The 21,872-nt window shown below is 49.9% G+C and overlaps 1 pseudogene; it reads left to right on the top strand.

Annotated features, from left to right (window-relative positions):
- The first annotated feature begins 13,206 nt into the window (after positions 1-13,206).
- LOC120962522 (uncharacterized) lies at positions 13,207-14,694 on the top strand (annotated as a pseudogene).
- The last annotated feature ends 7,178 nt before the right edge of the window (positions 14,695-21,872 follow it).

The raw sequence follows: 21,872 nt of genomic DNA, 5'->3' as shown, positions 1-21,872 counted from the left end.
CTCCTGCCTCACGTGGCCGGCTGTGCTACCGTGGAGGCCTCACCGCCCCCATACTACTCCCACCACTTGCCAGGACATCCCTCCACTCACCCACACCACCTGTTATTCTGCGGCGACGGCAGCCTCACACCGCAGCCGAACCAGTGAACGCTCGTACTCCTCTCCGCGTGGGAATCCACTGCCGCGTCTTGCCCGGCTCCGCATCGTCCCCTTCCTAGGCCTCGCCGTCGTCCACCACCGTGGTGCTCTCGGAGCGGCGTGGTCAATGTGGTCAACGACCGACTTCCATCGGAAGAGTACTGTACGTGGAGAGGCTGACAACTAGGTCCACGGCAGCCGCAAGGAAGTGCCTCCTTATTACGCGAAAAATAATTATTCCTCCACCTGACAGCGGGGACCCACCGGATGGGCCACCAGTATTTTGCGAAAAAAATCGTTTCCCCCTAACTGCTGGGACCCACCGGACAGGCCACCGTATTTCGCGAAAAAAATGTTCCCCCCGCTGTCAGCTCAGACCCACCGGAAGTGCCTCCTTATTACGCACAAAAAAATGAATACTCCCCCGGCTAGCTGGGACCCACCTTGGTGGGAGGCTGACTTGTGGGCCTACTAAGTTGACGGGGACGAAGGGCTTTGTCAACTTAGTCAATATGAACGATTCTAGCTCCAGTGACCGTACGATGACCATCCAACGGCCGTAGTGCTTCTTCAACCTCTGGTCTTCTTGCTCCAGCCGCCCAAAGTAGCGCCGGTCGTGTCGCATGCTCCTGCCTCCCGTGGCCGGCTGTGCTACCGTAGAGGCCTCACCGCCCCCTACTATTCCCACCGCTGGCCAGGCCCTGCGGCGACGGCAGCCTCACACCGCAGCCGAACCAGTGAACCCTCGTACTCCTCTCCGCGCGGGCTTCCACTATCGCGTCTTCCCCGGCTCCGCGTAGTCCCCTTCCTAGGCCTCGCCGTCGTCCACCGCCGTGGTGCTCTCCGCGCGGCGTGGTCAACGTGGTCAAGGAACGACTTTCGTCGGAAGAGTACTATACGTGGAGAGGCTGACAGCTGGGTCCACGGCCACAGCCCAGTTTTTTTGTGATTTGCCAAGTAAGTCGCTTTGTCAGGCCTGTTGGGCTGCAAATCTTTCAAGACGAGGAGAGCTTTCATTCGGCTGGCCGAGAAAATGGCCCATCAGTAATGAGAAATGGGTTGTACATTTTTAAAACACATCAAACCGGCAATTAGTTTCAAATATCTTTTTTTTCATTTCAAGATTTTAAATTACATTAATTTTTATGCTTGGAGAATTTGTTGGATTTTATATTGATATACATTTATTTTTAAAATCAGTTTGAATGTGAGTGAAAATTTCAGGATTAAAAACAGTTCGGACTGCACCGAAATATGCAAAATTTCGTATAATTTTTTAACCGTGGCCACAATATGGGCTGTAATGCTAACAAAAAGAATATGTGCTCCAAAAAAACCTTAAGAATTAGCAAATGGGCTGTAAATTATTAGAAATAATGGCAGATGGGATGTATGTTGTTTTCCACAGATTTGAGGCTTTCCTAAAAAAAGGTTGACGCACAAGCACTAACTGTTGGATGTCCATCCAACGGCCGTCGTGCTTCTTCAATCTCTCCTCTTCCTGCTCCAGCCGCTCAAACAAGCGCCGGCAGGACTGCCTGCTCCCTCCTCCCCGCGGCCGGCTGTGCTGGCGCGCAGGCCTCACCGCCCCACCGTACTCCCATCGCTGGCCTAGCCATCCCTCTACTCACCCACACCTGCTGCTATTCTCCGGCGACGGCAGACGAACCAGTAAACCCTCGTACAGTCGTACTCCCCTCCGCGTGGGAAACAACTGCCGAGTCTTCCCTGCCTCCGTGTCGTCCCCTTCCTAGGCCTCGCCGTCATCCACCGCCGTGGTGCTCTCGGCGCGGCGTGGTCAATGTGGTCAACGACCGACTTCCATCGGAAGAGTACTGTGCGTGGAGACACTGACAGCTGGGTCCACGGCCGCAGCAAGGAAGTGCCTCCTTATTACGCGCAAATTAATTATTCCTCCACCTGACAGCGGGGACCCACCGGACGGGCCACCGTATTTCGCGAAAAAAACATTTCCCCCTGACTGTTGGGACCCACCAGCTACACCTTCGCACGCAAGGAAGTGCGTTCGGGTAAAAAAAACAAAACGATTCGCCCCCTGACTGCTGGGACCCACCAGCTACATCTTCGCACGCAAGGAAGTGCCTGACAGTCGGGACCCACCTGGTCGAAGCGTACGTAGCGTTGTCATTCTGGTCGCGAACGTGTACGTACATATACACTGGTGGATGTAGAGGCGCGCACGTGTCGTAGTAGAGGCGCGCACGTAGCATGTACACGTACGTACAGCGGCCAGGGTGCAAGAAAGAAAATACGGCCACATATGTGTACATACGGGCGGGGTCTCGAACGCCTACTCGCGCATACGTACGGCGAGGGCTCGTTGACATGGCTGGGTCAGAACGGAGAAACAGCGTCGTCGTCGTGTTCATGGGGAGGCAACGGAATGCGTCGTGTTCATGGGGAGGCAACGGAATGCGTCGTGTTCATCGGGAGGCAACGGAACGCGTGGGAGCCAACCGGCTGGGTCGGAGGAATGCGTGGTCGTGTTCATCGGGAGGGGTTGGATGGAACAGGCGATGGAAACGAGGCCTGTCGTACCGCAGAACGGAGGAAACTGCCTTGTGTTCGACCGGCCACGTTCGAAACGGGATCCTGTTCATCGGGAGGGGTCTGGCGTACTGCAAAACGGACGAAACGGACCTCCTACGGTCGAAACAGGGGTCCTGTTGATCGGGAGGGGTGTGGCGTATCGCAAAACGGACGAAACGGACCTCCTACGGTCGAAACGGGGGTCCTGTTGATCAGGAGGGGTGTGGCGTACCGCAAAACGGACGAAACGGACCTCCTACGGTCGAAACGGGGGTCCTGTTCATCGCGAGGGGTGTGGCGTACCGCAAAACGGGACTCCTCGGGATACTGTTCATCTGCATCGTCGACCTCCTCCAGCCTTCACGGGCTACCGTCGACCTCCTCCAGCCTCCACGGGCTCCTGTTCATCCAGCCTCCACCGCGCGCTACTCCACCGGCTACTGTTCAACCACCCCTCCACGGGCACCCCTCCACCGTCTACTGTTCATCCAGCCCTCCACACCACGGGGTCCTGTTCAACCACCCCTCCACGGGCACCCCTCCACCGGCTACTGTTCATCCAGCCCTCCACACCACGGGGTCCTGTTCAACCACCCCTCCACGGGCTCCCCTCCACCGTCTACTGTTCATCCAGCCCTCCACCACACCACGGGGTCCTGTTCATCCAGAGGCAACGCCACCGCTCACTGTTCATCCAAACCCCCCCCCCCCCCGCAACGCTCACTGTTCATCCCAGAGGTAGCATCGATCGGCTTCAGTTAGCAACAGTAGCGAAGGAATCGCTCGATCGGGTTCAGTTAACAGCCATCGATCGATCGCTCGGGTTCAGTAATGCGTAGCCTGCAGTGCAATCACTCGGGTTCAGTTAGAGCCCAAAGCCTCGCTCGGGTTCAGTTAGAGCCAACGCCTCGCACACATGCGCGTACGTGTATGAGAGAAACGCGCATCGCTCGGCCCCCGACCTCCCACCGTAACCGGGAACTCCCCGAAATTTTCCTCGCCCTCGCTTCTAGCACGGTTTTTTCCGTCATGGACGGCCCAAAGAATGTCATGCAGCTGCGTCTCCGGCCCGCCCAGGATGAAAAGCCCAATTTCTGTCATGATTTTTTGTCATAGAAGTAGGAGCCCACCACATCTATGATGATACCGGGTTTTGTCACAATTATCGTCATAGAAGTGTCATATGTATGACAGAAAAAAATTTCGTTCGGCCCAAAATGTCACGGATGTGTCTTTTTTTTGTAGTGAGTCTCATGAACGCAGCCATGTAATGTCGGTCCGGGCCGCTTCATCCAACAATACCGCCGAATCAAAGTAAGACATTGGTGATAAGCAGTATGACTATTATCGCCCACAACTCTTTGTGTTCTACTCGTGCATATCATCTACGCATAGACCTAGCTCGGATGCCACTGTTGGGGAACGTAGCATGCAATTTCAAAAAATTGCCTACGATCACGCAAGATCTGTCTAGGAGATGCATAGCAAAAAGAGGGGAGAGTGTGTCCATGTACCCTCGCAGACCGAAAGCAGAAGCGTTATGTTAACGCGGTTGATGTAGTCAAACGTATTCACGATCCAACCGATCCAAGTACCGAACGTACGGCACCTCCGTGTTCAGCACACGTTTAGCTCAATGATGTCCCTCGAACTCTTGAGCCAGTAGAGGGTCGAGGGAGAGTTCCGTCAGCACGACGGCGTGGTGACGGTGATGGTGATCCGCGCAGGGCTTCGCCTAAGCACTACGACGCTATGACCGGAGGAGTAAACTGTGGAGGGGGCACCGCACACGGCTAAGAGAAATCTTGGTGTGCCTTTGGGATGCCCCTGCCCACGTATATAAAGGAGGGGAGGAGAGAGGCCGACGGCCAGGAGGGGCGCGCCATGGGGGGAGTCCTACTTGGATTCCTAGTCCAAGTAGGATTCGGCCCCCCTTTTTCCTTTCTCCACCGGAAGGAAAAAGGAAGGAGAGGGAGAGGGAAAGGGAAGGGGACGCCACCCCCTCCTCCTTGTCCTATTCGGACTCCCTAGGAGGGGGGCGCGCGGCCACCCGCCGCAGGCTACTCCCTCTCTCCCTTAGGTCCATGTTGGCCCAACACTTCCCCGGGGGGTTCCGGTAACCCCTCGGTACTCCGGTAAAATACCCGAATCACTCGGAACCATTCTGATGTCTGAATACAACCTTCCAATATATGAATCTTTACCTCTCGACTATTTCGAGACTCCTCGTAATGTCCGTGATCTCATCCGGGACTCCGAACAAACTTCGGTCACCAAAACACACAACTCATAATACAAATCGTCATCGAACGTTAAGCGTGCGGACCCTACGGGTTCGAGAACTATGTAGACATGACCGGGACACATCTCCGGTCAATAACCAATAGCGGAACCTGGATGCTCATATTGGTTCCTACATATTCTACGAAGATCTTTATCGGTCAAATTGCATAACAACATATGTCATTCCATTTGTCATCAGTATGTTACTTGCCCGAGATCGATCATCGGTATCCTCATACCTGGTTCAATCTCGTTACCGGCAAGTCTCTTTACTCGTTCCGCAATGCATCATCCCGTAACTAACTTATTAGTCACATTGCTTGCAAGGCTTATAGTGATGTGCATTACCGAGAGGGCCCAGAGATACCTCTCCGATACACGGAGTGACAAATCCTAATCTTGATCGATGCCAACCCAACAAACGCCTTCGGAGACACCTGTAGAGCATCTTTATAATCACCCAGTTACGTTGTGACGTTTGATAGCACACAAGGTGTTCCTCCGGTATTCAGGAGTTGCATAATCTCATAGTCAGAGGAACATGTATAAGTCATGAAGAAAGCAATAGCAATAAAACTAAACGATCATTATGCTAAGCTAACGGATGGGTCTTGTCCATCACATCATTCTCTAATGATGTGATCCCGTTCATCAAATGACAACACATGTCTATGGTCAGGAAACTTAACCATATTTGATTAACGAGCTAGTCAAGTAGAGGCATACTAGGGACACTCCATTTTGTCTCTGTATTCACACATGTACTAAGTTTCCGGTTAATATAATTCTAGCATGAATAATAAACATTTATCATGATATAAGGGAATATAAATAACAACTTTATTATTACCTCTAGGGTATATTTCCTTCAGAGGGTTTATCCAGGTTCGGGCCTCTCGAGAGTAATACCCTATGTCCTGCTGGTTTTGATGATTCATAATGGAGCGGTACCTCATGCGAGGGATTACAACAGTGCATGAGATTACTACCGAGAGTTTCCTATCTGTGGATAGATGATCAATGAGAACCCTAGACCTCCCTTTATAGAGGCAGGAGAGGTCTAGGGTTTACATGGCAGATGCGATGTGGGGCGCCGCTGTCGGTGTCAAAACCGGCAGATCTCGGGTAGGGGGTCCCGAACTGTGCGTCATGGATCGATGGGTAACAGGAGACAGGGGACACGATGTTTACCCAGGTTCGGGCCCTCTTAATGGAGGTAATACCCTACTTCCTGCTTGATTGATCTTGATGAATATAAAGATTACAAGAGTAGATCTACCACGAGATCGTAATGGCTAAACCCTAGAAATCTAGCCTGTATGATTAATGTCATAATGATCTATCGACTAGCCTGGCCTAGGCTTATATAATGACCAGAGGCCTAGGATAACAAGAGTCCTAGCCGAATACGTTGGTGGAGAGGAGTCCTTGTCTTGATCACCAAGTCTTGTGGAATACTCCTTGTATGCGGCATGGGCTGCCCGAAGTGGCCCATGAGTGAACCGCCATGGGGGTCCTCAGCCTGATCCACATGGTCGGGAGACGATGTGGTGAGTCCCCCCCTAGTCCAGGACACCGTCAGTAGCCCCCTAAACCGGTCTTCAAGTTGGGGACGCTCCTCGATCCTTCCGAAATGTTCTTCATCTTCGGTCGTCGGTCTTAAAAACTGGTTCAACAAATCTTCTCATCTTCGATCTTGAGGATTGCCGAAGTAAATCTGAAGAGTTTACACGTTGGGTATCCGAGGAGCCTCTTTAAGTTATCGACCTTTATCAATGCCTTGTTATTTTTTACGCCACATCTTGGGTTTGAAGTTGTTCCCGTGCGGCGGTGTCCTCTTGCATCCGAGCTCCACCGCTAGACTGCATTCGAGATATCTTTTGCAGCCGAGCACCAACGCCGGACCGCTTCTGAGCTCCAACGCCGGAATGTATCCGAAGAGTCTTTTCACATCCGAGCTCCAACGCCGGACTGCATCCGAGCTCCAGCGCCGGACTGTATCCGAGGTGTCATAGATTACCTCGGTCTTGAAAAAGTTAAAAGGGTTCGACCGAGCTTAATGCCAGAGACGCCCTCTATGGAGCCAGCCACTTGCAACCGAGCTTTATGCCGGGCTGCTTCCAATGTATCTTTTGCAACCAAGCACCAACGTCGGACTGCATCCGAGGTGGTGCACCACCTCGGCCATGTGCTGATTTTTATGAATTTAATTCCGATTTGTGCAATGTATTCTCTGCCGAGATGTATAGCCAGTAACCCTCAAGGTGCGTGTTGGCCTAATATCCGGGATGCACCTGCTGGATAAAGTCAAACCGCTTTTCCCAGTAGCCCCTGAGACTCTGGTCGATTCGTGAAATCGGCCCGAGGATCAATTCCCAGCTCGGCAGCATACTTAGGAATAGAAACGCGGTGTAATATATTAGAGGAGATAGTGATCAGCGAATGGGCCCTTGAGAGAGGGTCTTGAGAAGTTATCGTCATATATTACCTTGATGCCGGATAGGTCCAGATGGTACCTAATGTTGTCCGAAGACGCGTTTGCCTATAGTTCGGTCAGGCCGAACACTAAGCACTTTTGAATTTTCTACATTGAATATGCAATGCAGTAGCCCCGAGACACTTTTCAGGTGGCAACACCAGATCAGGGGATCGTTGTGCCCCTTTAATATTAGTAAAAGATAAGCCCGAAGCCTAGTAGCCCCCGAGCCTTATTGCGGGCACGGGTGGCCGAATTAAGGATCGATATCCAGAGTAAAATCACAAATTATGTGTAATGATTCTATGTATCCAAATACTTTACATCATTAATGCTCGGATCCGCATTGTACAAAACTTTGTTGACCGACCATCGGCTTCCACCTCCTCGGCCAGTAGCCGAGGAGTGTTTGTCCTACTTTATAAAGCCTTTATGAGGGCGAAGATTTATGACAAATAAGGCAATCCGGCCATACGGTTTTATAAAGAAATGTACGCAGAGAGATATGTTATATTTCTATTTAACATAAGAAATGTCTTCCATAGAAAATAGTCCCGCTAACGGTTCCTTTCTTTGGGTTGTCATGCTAAGCATGATCATGAAACCTCAGCTCCAATCAATGTGGGAGCAAAATATTGAGGATTTAGTTTGGGGAAAGTTCCCGAACTATGTGGTCTTTAGTGAACCCAAATGTTCACTTCTGTCGTTGCAGACCAATTATATCCTTTAAGATGGCTAGCTTTCGGCTTCACCCAGTCTGAGGTACGAACCCGGATGACCCGGTAGTAACAATCACAGAGGTGCTCCTTTTACCGCCTAGCCGAACAATCGGGAACATAGGGATAATCACAGGAGCAAGGCAACCCAGCTTGGCCGAAATCTTAAGTCAAATTGATGCATATTTATGGGTTTATAACGATGATTACGGAAGGCGGCCCTTGTATATTAAATACAAATGCCGATGATATGTTTATTTTGACTCCGTTGCGACCGTTTATTAGTTGAAAGTGGCCCATCGGCGGCTTTCACCCCCTTGTAGATGTTACGCAGGGTGTTTCCGCAATAAGAAACAACCCTTAGCCGACGTCTCGGTGCCCAAAGGCGGTTGTGTTAGCGGAAACGAGGCAATCAGATATGCGGGCTTTATAACTCTCACTTAGTCATAGGAGCTTAAAGTTGGAGGCCAGCTACTAGCCCCTGGTTAGTGTTCGGTGACAGCCGAGGTCAAGCCGTAAACACTTCGGCCAATGTTATGAACGGCACATCATTTAACACAGTCATCAGATTGCTGACCAGTTTGCGCTTATTGTGCTGACCAGTTTGCGCTTATTGTGACAGTCAGTTTTCGGCTTTCTCCACTGAGGTGCTTAACCATGCGAGCTGGAAGCACAATCGCAGTGGTTCTCCTTTTGCACACCTAGCCGAACAAAGGGGAACGTAGGAGGCAAGCACAGGAGCCGGGCAACCCAACCATTGACCGAAGACACAATTCGAAACCGATGCATATATATAGCAATATCCGAGAATGTTTTTGCCGAATCTCTAAAGGAGTCCGGCGTTGCACTGCGAGACTTATGCTGGAAACACACAAATAGTTTAAAAGTGCCATAGGCTTGGAAAACCAAAAAACTTCAGTAAAAACTTGACGTCCGAACTAGATCAAGTGTTCGGTGCCAATCCGAAAATTGGAGAAAAAAAGAAAAGAAAAAGTGCTTCTGTCGTGCTTTAACATGACACATCCGATCTCAAGACTTTCAAGCGGGTCAGCCTACGGCTTCAAGTTCCTTATCCCGAAGGCGGAGTACTTCTCCGAGGCCAGTTTAGCAAACTAAACTCGAGCGGCTTTTAGAGAGAAGACAGGCTATCCGGCTATTGACCGTACACTCGAGTCAAAAAATGAGCGGTAGAAAAAGACTTTGCAACGACCAAGAAGAAAACACATTTACTATAAAATGGCTCATACTAATGTAAGAGCCCCCAAGTGACTTGCGTAAAAGAATTTTATGTATAATGATTGTATGTACCGAAGCACTTATATCATATATGTGTTCACCCGAACTTTAAACGCGTCTTAACCGACCGTCGGCTTCTCCCTCTTCGGTCAAGGGCCGAAAAGTGTTATGTACTCCACCTGTCGAGAATATCGATGGTGTTTCCGATAATCAGGCAATCAGGCCATAAGGCTGTAACAGACAAAGCGCGCTCAGGGAACTTATGCTATATTACTGACGAAGTGTAAGAAGCATCTTCGAAGAAAATAGTACCCCCACCGATACCTTTCTTCGGTTGCTCATTGTCACTATGAGACTTGTGCAATAGATTTTTTGTACTCATGAGTTTCGTAGTGTGCCGACCATGATTGAAAACAATAAGAGCGCTAGCTTTCGGCTTCACCCAGTCTAAGGTCCGAGCTCGGATGACCTGATCGTGACAAACGCAGAGGTGCTCCCTTACTCCCTAGCCGAACAATCGGGAACATAGGGGTAAACACAGGAGCAAGGCAAACCAGCTTGCGGAACACTTAAGTCAACATGGTGCATATTATGGCGTAATACATGAACAAGGAATGAAGTCATACAAGTATAATCATATGTACGAGAAAAGGCTTCATAAAGTAAGCCCCCAAGTAACGGGGTATTTGAATTTGTGTGTCACAAACAAAGTTTTGACAAGGAAGTTTTTCACAAACAACTTTTTGCCAAAAAAGTATAATGCTTGGTCGAACCGAACAAAATTTAAAACTGAAAGTCATTGAGCATGAAAGCGACTTAGCTGGTTAATGTGCTCGGTGTTGATGACGCGATTCGGGCTTGTGGCGGGACGAAGACGCCCATTGATCTGTGACAGATCCGACAAGGTTCGCAGTCCTCGGCATGGCCGAGGTCCCAGCCCCCAAGCCCTAGATGTCCTAGCAATGAGTTCGGCACTCTGGAGTAGTGACACGGCTCGGCCGATGTGGTAAGGCGAAGCCCCCAGTCTAGCCGAGCTAGCGGAGTTGGTCGGCAAGGTGACAATGAAGCCCCCACACCAGTCGACCTGTTCGGCATGGTGGACGTCAGTTTGACGAAGCGACAACGCTGCGCGACCGATGTGGCGAGATGAAGTTCTCGCTCCAGTTAACATGGCGAAGCTGTGATCGGCGGATGCCGAAGTGACCGCGTAACGCAGTCAAAATCGATTACTTGCACACATAAAACAGTGCGGTCCAAAAAATAATTATATATATATAATCCTTGCATAATTGCTTTACGCAGAAATAATTTATTTAAAGAGATGTGGCCTGGCGCCGAAGCCAATGTCGATGCAGGGTGTCGGCGTGACGCAGTGAAGGCGTGACACAATCTGAATTGGCAGGGCGGTCCGGGCTCTAGATGCGGCGTTCGCCGAACTGCGGACGGGAAACGGACCGAACCATCGCGCAACCATCGTTAATGCGGCCATCATTTGATAGAGCTGTATACAGATGATGGAACAAACCAGAGTAATAATTTTTTGGAAAAATAAACCCAAGCAAGAAAAAATTATTAGGATTAATAGCATCTGGTTTATCTGTTGTAGCAATCTGAAAAAAGGTTACTCCCAAAATTGGGACTTGATCCGCACACCCATTGCCTGATGAGCGATGGAGCGGCGGCATGGCGATGCTGGCAAAGGTTGGCTTGCCGAGGCAAAGCCCCCGATCCAGCTAAGGTGACGAAGCTGGTCGGGGGGTGACGTCGAAGTCTCCGGAGTAGGTTGATGAAGAGATGGTGAAGCCACCAGTCTAGCTGAGGTAACGGAGCGGGTAGGTAAGGAGACGTTGCAGCTGCCATATCAGCCGAGGTGTTGAAGCAGTTCGGCGTGATGGACATCGGCTTGAAGAAGCAACAGTGCAGTTGCCGACGCTGGTCATAACTTGTGACGCGGTCAAAGCCGGATTGATGAAGTGACCGAACGGCGATGCCGGTGTGCCCGTTCCGCGTAATCCGTGGGGCAGCATTGTTGGTGATGATTTATCCTTCGCGATGCCGAACTATTTTTCGGCTCGCCGAGATGATGATCCGAAGAAGATGAGCTCGGCTCAACAAAGCGACGACGTGTCTAGCGCAGGTCGGCAACCGTAGAGCAATGTTACCGGACTGGTTTGACACCAGCGTGATGATGAAGAGTACCTCAGAGAAGGCTTAAAATTTTATGGGCACGTGTTAAGAACAACGCACAATACCCTAGAAGAAAATTCCTTTTAAAAGATTGTCCAATATCACGTTCATAAAGAAACATGAATTCGGGTCGAATCCATATTCGCGCAGAAAACAGATCAGAAAATTGATCCACTCATCGGAAGGTTCCCGGAGTTTGGACCGTCGGATCAAGCTGATATTTTGAGGGGTGGTAGATATGGGAATTCTGCAGCAGATGAACGGTTGGATCTTCCAAAGGACCTCCGAGCTTGGCTTTGGAGACCACGCCCTAAACTCGTCCAGATTCCCGTCCAGATTTGACAGGGCTCTGGTATATCGTAAATTGCCGGAGATTCCTTCATCGGAACTCGACGAAATTTTGCATGGTTGTTGTAGACTTAATTCCGCACAATTCCACCGAAGCAATCGTTAAAACAACACTCGAGGAGGCGGTGGCGGCGGATACAAGTTCGTTGTCCAGAAAAACAGCACGGTCGCCCGAGAGCAATGTTGACGTTGAGCCCCCGAGCTCCATGGATGATTCCTCCACGATCTTGATAGATATCGGAGTTGATGTTGATGAAGGCCCTCGTCCGAACATGATGATTGGAGGTAGGGCACAGTCCTCGGTCAAACCAAGGTGACCAGTCGAGGCGGCGACGAAGACACCGACGTCGCAGTTGATCTGCAGGCGGGCCATTGATCCTTTTGCCGACCACACAGCGGAACTCTCAATGAAAGCACCATTGTCGGTGTCAAAACCGGCAGATCTCAGGTATGGGACCCCGAACTATGCGTCATGGATCGATGGGTAACAGGAGACAGGGGACACGATGTTTACCCAGGTTCGGGCCCTCTTAATGAAGGTAATACCCTACTTCCTGCTTGATTGATCTTGATGAATATAGAGATTACAAGAGTAGATCTACCACAAGATCGTAATGGCTAAACCCTAGAAGTCTAGCATGTATGATTAATGTCATAATGATCTATCGACTAGCCTGGCCTTGGCTTATATAATGCACCAGAGGCCTAGGATAACAAGAGGCCTAGCCGAATACGTTGGTGGAGAGGAGTCCTTGTCTTGATCACCAAGTCTTGTGGAATACTCCTTGTATGCGGCATGGGCTGCCCGAAATGGCCCATGAGTGAACCGCCATGGGGTCCTCGGCCCGATCCACCTGGTCGGGAGACGATGTGGTGAGCTCCCCCTAGTCCAGGACACCGTCACCCGCCGCCCTCTAGCCTTGGGGACCACGAAGGTCGTCTTCGCCTCCTAGGGTTTGCTCCTTGCATCAGGCCTAGTAGGGCCCCTTGCAGTTGACGAGGGCGGGCTCCTTGGCGTTAGCCACCCCGGTACATGACCCCGTCAGGGGCATCTCCAGGCAAGGATGCGCGAGCGCCGCGCTGTCTACCAACTAGTTGCCACAGGCCCGCTACCGGAGAGGGCTTAACGGGGAGCGATGCGAGCGAGAGGAGAGGAGAGTGGAGCGCGGAGCAGAGAGCGAAGAGCAGTTGACAGCCATCAAACTACTTATAATTCATCCTTATTTTCTCATACATAAGTTATCACTTGTGCTATTACAAAATATACAATCTAATTTTATATGAGACGATATATGTATTAAGTACGTGATAGTTATCTTTTTCCCTCCCGAACCCCTATATACAAAGGAAAAGGATCAGAATCAACCGGCTGATTCTACCCACACGTAAACCGCGTCCATCGAGTGCCACGTGCCCATGTGGCCCAACACGTCTTGCACCTTATCCTCTTCTGGAGCGTCGCGAGCCATCCAAATCCATCCCTATCTTCTCGTTCCCTTCTCGCGTCTCTCTCCCTCTCGTTCTCCTCTGGCCATGGAAGCGCCACCCACCTGCTCCCAGCACACCGCCGCCTCGCCGTCGCAACTGCTGCAAGGGCAGCCACCGGCCGCTGCAAAGGCAACGCGTGCACTGGTGCAGAAAGCGACTGCCGACGCAGCTAGCAGGGCCGCCGGCCCCAATGCTACAGATGGGTGTGCCCGTGCCCGCCTCGCCGTAGTCGCGTGGCGGTACTACAATGGGGAGCCAACGGTGTTCCGTGTTTGCTTTAGGCGAGCGGCGCGTGCTCCAACCAGGGGGCTCGCCGGTTGCAATGGAGCAACGATGGAGGCCCTCGAAGCTGCGACGGAGCATCACCGGCGTCGGCGGTGCTACAATTGAGCATCGTCGGAGCCGTTGCTGCTGCAACTCCGGCGATGTCGCCTTGAAGCTGTTGGGAGGCCGTCGGTGTTGCAATGGAGCAACGACGGGTCGCTGGAAGCATAACCGACGCTGCAATGGAGCTCCGCCGGGCGCTGTCGATGCTTCGTTGGAACTTCACCGGCGCTGAAATTCCATGGGCCATCGTTCATAACTCTCTCCCAGTCACCCAAGCAAGTGAATGTGACCGTATACAAGTTTTCCTCCAGAGGCTTGAACCTGGCCTCTTGCGCAATATCCCATGCCGATCTCATGTTTCTGAAAAACCAAGTCTGGCTGTAGGTTTTGGAGGTGTTAACCCTAGCTAGGGCTACCCATCTCGGCCCCTCCGGCGGCGCAGGTTGCTCATCGAAGACCACATCGTCCAAGTCCTCCTCCTTCAGTCCCAACTCCTTCATCATCTGCTCAACATCACTGATCCCGGAGGAACTAGCTCCGGAATTCTCCATGAATAATCTCACCCGAAGAACAGATCGGGTAGCTTGATGGGGAACCCTAGTTTCCGCCGACCCCTTCCTTGCCCACGGGTGAGACGACAGCCCTGGGAGGCCGTCCCCTCCTTGCCGCATCGAAGAAACGGGGCTTGATCGGTGGTAGGGAAACAAACGCTCGACGGCGGCGAAGATCGCCCCGGGAGAACTCGGCGAAACCCTAACTAGAGGGAAAAAGAGCCACCTCCAACTGCAGATGCTGTCTCCGTCGCCTGGTACTGGATGTTTGGCACCCATAGCATGGGCCGTCTCCTCGTTGCTACAAGTCGTTGGTACAGTTTCTGGCCAATGCCCTGTTGGCAGAAGCGCTCGTATGCCGGGATGGTGTTGAACATGCAAATAATTTGATCTTTGTCACGTGAGGCTAGCTTCGCTGCCCATGCGCACAACAGGTTACTTGTGAGAACTTGTGGAGCTGGTGGTCTCGACTACGCCACCTTTCCTTGCGGGATGTATCAACGATTGTAATATGTTGGCTGATGAATAAAAAAAATCCTGAGCTAACTAATGAAAAATAATTTGCAATTAAAAATCATCAGACAAAAGAGAGAGAGAGAGAGAGAAATAGTGAATCAGCTACTAGTAATTAGCAACCGGAAGAAGGAAAAATATGGAATTAACAACCGAGGGAAATTGCGTAGACTTTTACTAGTACCCATGTAACATCTCTGTAAAGAAGCTGATTGAAGCAATAAAAACTCCCCCGAAAAAAAAAACAATAAAAACTATTGGTGTTCGCGCGTTGCGTTTCCACGCGCCGGCAAAACCGATCAGCTAGCTCTGTGCAATGCTAGCCTCACGTGTGTGCGCGGTGAAGAATACAATACAAGATACGTATATTACAATGCAAGGTGTCTATTCATCAGTGGAAAGCTGCTCCTTTAATCTCGGGAGGAGGTTGTTGGTTACTTCGTTTTACAAGATGAGCGAGTGCGCACAGAACAAATCCGGCGAGCTCATGGCCACGACAGCACTCCAGCGCCGACGCCGTGCACGCACATACAGACGTCCATGGAGCGCCGGAAACGATGGAACGGCTGCACGAGCCGACGTAAAGAGAGCTGGAGCGGGCGTGGACGCCGTTGGATGCAATCAGCAGAAGGCCGCCATGCTACGCACAACAACAAATTCTAGACGACTTTCGCACGATGCAGCGCATGAATCCTCCATCTTTCGGAGTACGGTCGGTGACTGTCATCCGGACAGTGTTTCGGCAGCAGAAATGTGGCGCCATTTCGCGTCGGGTACGCAAAGAAACGCGTCGTGGTCGTCCTCCCTCACATGGCCACTAGGCTGGCTACGACCCGGGCCATCTCCAACTCTCCTTGCCGATAAAATATTCCAGTGTCCCCACTTGCCAGTCACTAAATTGTACTCCCTTTGTTCGGATCTAGATGTCGCGACGTTTTTTTTTGCGAAAACCCCCTCCATCTATTTCCGACCGAACCCGCGGTCCTCGCCCTCACTCTCTTCTCCGGCTGGCCGCCGCGGTCCGCTCGATGCTCTTCTCCGTCTCGCCGCCGCGCTGCCGCCGCGCTCTCCCCTCCCCCTCCCCTCCCCACCTTCTATCGCGTCGCCGCGCTCTCCTCCCCCACCTTCGGTGGCCTCGCCGCGCTCCTCTCCTCCTTCCCGCGGCGACGGATTGAGTTCAAGCTTGGACCTTTGAGTTCAAGCCGGCGACGGATTCCGTCGATGCGAGGCCTTCACCGCCGCCAAGCTCCTGGCGCCGGTGGCCGCGAGCTTCAGGGGAGACCCCATCCTCTCTCCCTCCCAGATCCACCATGCAGCTCGCTCTCGCGCCGGGATGCCGACGCTATGGAGGATGCTGCTCCACCCCTGCTCCGCTCCGTGCCCCCGATGCTATGGAGGACGCCGCTCCACCCCTGCTTCAGCCTCAAGGTACTCCACCCCTGCTCAAGCCTGAAGGAACAACCATGGAGCTGCTTCTGAATGTTGTGCCGCTACGCCGATGTTCATCTCTGAAATACTCCACCCCTGCGCCATTGTTCATCTCTGAATGTTGGGCTCCATCTCTGAATGTTGAATGCTCCTGCTGCATCAAGCTGCTACTCCATGGAGTATTTCAGAATTTAAAAGCGAGTTTTTTAATTTGTGTTCTGTACTATGGTCTCTCTTTCTTGTCAATCTGTTGTAATCATTTATTCTTTGGAGTTAGTAAGTTTTAAACGAAATGATTACTAGTGCATCCAGGAATCATTTAAGTTATGAACCATTGCATATTCTGAATTTTGTTCTGCTCATTGTGGTAGTGCTGCTGCTAGATGATGATGCCATGCTCTATGTTGTACTCGATGTTTCAGACTGGATAAAAGTTCTGCATTGCCACTGAACTGAAGCATTTTCTGGTCGCCGCCTTGCTTGCGGGTTGCGCCGGCATAGGGAGGCCACGAGGACCACGTTGGTGAGGTCGATCGGTTGGTCGCCCTGCATCTAAAGTAAGCAAGGAGGGAGACACTATTTTTCATCTCAAGTCTGAATGAGATGAACATTTTACACTGAATCATCTGAAAATGAATTGCTGTTAGTATGTTAAGTGGTTAGAACAGAAGATCAGATTTATTAGGTTCTACAGTACACAAATTGATAACAAAGATGAGATTTCTTATATTGCACAAGCACTTCAATTGTGTGCTCAGTAAAATTACCAAATTCAGTCTATGAATTCAATTTTCTGTGTGCTCAATTGTGTGCATCACTGGGACAGTTTACTGTTCATGAATTGGAGTAGATCTCTGCTTTCATGTTTTAGGTAGCATCATCCATGAATTTATGGTAGAATTAGTACATAAAAACTGAACTTAAATTAGGTAGCATCATCCATGTTTTAGGTAACTCAAGGTCACGCTGCAGTCATGCTCTCTGTTTGGAGTAGATATAATTAGTCATATGTTAATTCAGTTAAATTCAGAGATGCTCCTAAATTCAGTCATGCTCTCTGTTTGGAGTATATATAATTAGTCAGATGTTACCCAGTAAGTTGAGAAACTTGAGTATATGCACTCCACGAGTAAGTTGACAAACTTGAGTAGATATAATTATCGACAAAACAGAGTTACTCCAATCGAGTCAAGGGTAATCATCTAACTACCCTTGCTTAATTCCCCAATCGAGTCCTGAGCATCTCAAATGGGGGTGATGCTGGTGATTTGAGTGACAACATTGGGAGTACCTTCAGAATACACAATATAACCAATAGTAGAGAATAGATGAATCGATAGTCAGTTGATTCTAGCACTAGCTGACCCCAAGTAAAGAAGAGTTGCTCCTTTCCTGCTGCTTGGAGGCTGCTGGTGCTCTGTTATTGCTGCTTGAAGGCTCCTGGTTCTCTTTTCCTGCTGCTTGGAGGCTATTGGTACTCGAAGGGTGTTTCTGCCGCTTGAAGGAGGTGGCTGCTCTTTTCCTGCTGCTCGAAGGCTGCTCGTGCTCTTTTCCTGCTGCTTGAAGGCTGTTGCTGCTCCTTTCCTGCTTCTTGGAGACTGATGGTACTCTTTTCCTGCTGCTTGAAGGCTCCTGGTTCTCTTTTCCTGCTGCTTGGAGGCTGCTGGTATTCGAAGGGTGTTTCTGCTTCTTCAAGGCTGCTGCGGCTCTTGTCTTGCTGCTCTTTTCCTGCTGCTTCTGCTCTTTTTCTGCTGCTAAGATTGCTTCTGCCTCTTCTATAAGGGCTATGGTCTGTCCAACTAGCTCATGATCGATAGATAGAGCTATAGGAAGTCGTCCTTCTGCCTGCCGGCGTTCCTTGTTCATGTGAGGGATCGAGTAGTTTATCGCTCCCTTGTTTCTCATTACTTCTCGGATGCATGACTGCAGCGTCACGAAGCTTCTAGCTAGCTTATCAACCGGGTAGTTTCGATATTCCTCCTCCACACCTTGTATCAGTTCCCTGATGCTTTGAGGTGCTCTGCTATCGGTGTGGGACTGGAGAGACCTGAATATGCAGAGATCAAGAATGTTCATGTCGGGACTGTTTGGAGGCTGTTGAAGCAACTTAATATCCAAATCAGTCTGTTCTATGACTTGTCGGAAAACCGGGTCATCGGGAAGAATATGTGGCGTGGCATTATCTTGTTGGATATAGATTGTCCGTCCTTGATCTTCGTCCGGCCAACGCTCTTGGATCGCAGGAATAAGTTTCTCACACATGTAATACCTCATTACATCTCGTGTGACTTTCAATGATTTGAGCTCGAGCGTCCCTTTATCTCTATTATCACTGGTTCTTTGAGCAGGAGACTCTGTGACAAAAGCCCAAATGCCGAGCTTTCCATCAAAAGTGACCTCACCACCTTTGCCGTATCTTGGTTTAGCCACGGCTGCGAGAAACATCACCTTGGCGATGCTATCCTTATGATGCAAGGTGCGCAAGGGGTCGGGTTCTTCGGGAAGCAAATAGTAGTTGTTCACCTCCCTAGCCATGTTGAACCACTTTTCATCCATGTAGGCCATGTTGTCTAATTCCCGTGTCGCAGACCAATAATCTTCACACATAGCCAAGCACCATTTCAATCTCTTTACAATGTTGGATAGGTTTAAGTGGGGCCTCAACTTATTACTGTGACGCCTCAAATGACCCCACTCGAACCTTGAGTGTAAGGTCGTGCAGCTTACACCCAATGCCTTTGACAGACCTCGCAATGTTCTCCTTCTGTTCAATGGGATTGTCACCACCCTTGACAGATCCAAAACTTTCCGCTTGCGGCCAACTCTACCTGGCTTTTGATTTGAGACATCAACTTTCTCCCCTTTTTCAATCTGTTTAAGAGCTCTTTCCCATATTCTCTCAACAGTTCTTACGGTTGTATCGAGTAGGCTAGCAATGACCTCCTTGTCTTTTTTCAGAACTTGTCCATTCTGGGTCTTGATCACCATGAGTGCAAAATAAATACCATATCTCTCCTCATTTGTGAGTTCCCCATGAATTGGTTTCTGTACATCACTTGCTTCCTCATGAATTGCTTCCTCTACACCACTTGCTTGTTCATGAATTGGTTCCTCTACACCACTTGCTTCTTCCCCTGTCAAATAAGGAGCAAAAGATAAGTCATGTAGCTATTGCAAATAATAGGAGTAGATCATGAAAATGAAAATGAAAATGCAAAAGTTTTGGAGGTAGTACCTGTTGCTTCATTATTGACTGGTTCTTCATTGTTGTATCGTTGTTGACTGTTGTGTTCTTCCTGTTGATCTGCAGGTTCTGAGGCATCATCTTCTTGAGGACTCATGTTGAGATCAATCCCAAACATCATTGCGGCAGTGGAGCACTTGCTCCGGTAACTGTTCATTAGAGAGCAATGATGTAAAAAAAACATTGCACCTCTCTTACTAGAGTAATTTTGCAGAAATTAATGAAACAGAAGATACATGATCCAGAAATGAGGAGATAACAATATTCCTCCCGTTCAGACTTATCTACTATCAGGACATAAACAGGTGAGTTTCTGGATTAACAGGTTTAATTTCAGAGCTAAACAGGTGAGAACAACAATTATAATTATCTATTCCAAACTGTAACCAAGCTACTCCTGTAGCCTGAGCAGTAGGGCTAGTGTACTTCTATTTAGCTTACTTCTAGTAGGACATCTTTTTAAGACAGTGGGGTTTATCTGAGAAGTATGAAAACAATTTAGCTTGCAGGGTTCAGACTTGGTATTAATTTGGTATTTGTTTTGTCTTGTGTTGCTTGGAGGTGATGAATCATCTTCACTGTCTGTTTGTGTTGTGGCGTGCTTTATCTAAACCTACTCTAAATTCTTTGCTTGGACATCAGTTTGGCTGGTAATGTATAGAGTTTCTACTAGACAAATTGATTGACTCCAGAACATACTCTGCTGCGATGACCAACAAATTCAGGGCGCCTATAACTCTGAACCGTAAGCAGCAGATGCTCTGCTACACTAGACTCCTCTGCTACAAATCATTTCCAACTGCTCTGTTTTTGTATTCTCAGTTGTTCAGAGTCAATATTAGAGCTGGATATAATATTCTGGCACTTCCAATTGTCTGTTAGGTGGTCATTTTGTTTCAGAAAATATCTCATGTACTCCTTTCTTTCTGTGTCAACCAATCAGTTCAAGTTGTGAGGAAAACATATTGTAAACGCTACAGCATCATTCTAGTGAGAGATGAAGAGAAGAAATCCTGGAACAGAAAGGAAACACCAAAACACTCCAGTTGCATCAACCAGTTCCAGACCGCACCTCAAATGCCAAAAGAGTTCATTGTTCAGACTAATCAAGATGAATATGAAGACGCAGTGCCCATCCATGCATCTAAAACACATTCAAAACATTGTTCATTGTTCATACACTTACTAAGGAGTTTAGTTTGAATTTGTTGCAGTCTGAAACAATCATCCAAGGCGAAATCTGGCCCATGTAAAACTGCTATAGCAAACTTTCTCTGATTATGAACACTTTCTATGAACACTTTCTAGGTGTGCTTGCATTTTTAGTGAACAAAACCTTTTCTTGCTTCATTGCGTTATGTGTGGATCACACCAGATTAATATCAAACTACTTTCTCTGATTCAATTTCAGACAGAAACAAAATTCCAGAGCAGGGAGCAGCAGCAGCAACCTGCAACTTCTTCAGAGAAGAACTCGAAGGTAGGGAAGCAGCAGCAGCTCGAGCTCCACCGGCTGCAGGGGAGAAGCAGAAGCACGAGCTCGACCGGCTGCAGAAGCACGCGCGTCGCCGGGTTTTTTTTCACCGGAGGAGCTACCGTGACGAGCTTCAGCGGCGGCAAGCAGCGACCGGATTGGGAGGGGACGGCGGCGATTCAGTTGATTCGTGGCTTTCCAACAAGCGTGGCTCGAGGCGGGCGTAGCTCTTGGCGCGGCGGAGCTCGGACTGGCTCGGGGAGGCCTGAGGTCGCCCGTCGGCATCGAGCTCGTGGGGGCAGCGGCGGTCGTGGTGGGAGGAGATGGCCTCGATTCCGTTGATCCACGGCCGGAGGCAGCGGAGGAGCTTCAGGAGATTTTTGGCAGGGGATAAGGATCGGGATCAGGCCGGCGGCCGGAGCTCCACTGGCCTGTAGCCTCGCCGGCGGCCGATTGTTCACGCGCGAGCCGCGCATGCCTGTCGTCGTCTATTTTTGTACAATTTGAAAATGCGCAGGGGGTTTCTTGTAAATGTTTCGTAGTTCAAATTTTAGAACCCCCACGACATCTAAATCCGAACGGAGGGAGTATGTGGAAGCCATGGGTTGCCACTGTGTGGTTTTCATCCCGGATTAGAGGCAGGACCATGGGTCCCAGTTTAGAGGCAACCTTGCCCCTCTAGACACTGTGGATGGTACCCTGACCATTTTCTCCTCCTCTTGAGATCTCCCTCCTCTCTCTCCACTCCAGCCGTTATATAAACGGTCCGGCCGCTTCCATGAAAAACTCAACCTTTCTGAACCTTTCATCTCTTCAATCCCTCTCTTCCACGCCACCGTACCCGCCGGCGCGTTCAACCAATATGGCAAACCACTTCCCCATTTTTCTCCTCCTCTCTCTCCTTGTTACCGTG

This window comes from Aegilops tauschii, chromosome 4, assembly GCF_002575655.3.
Source record: "Aegilops tauschii subsp. strangulata cultivar AL8/78 chromosome 4, Aet v6.0, whole genome shotgun sequence".
NCBI classification, from domain to species: domain Eukaryota; kingdom Viridiplantae; phylum Streptophyta; class Magnoliopsida; order Poales; family Poaceae; genus Aegilops; species Aegilops tauschii.
This window is presented reverse-complemented; position numbering and strand designations above follow the sequence as displayed.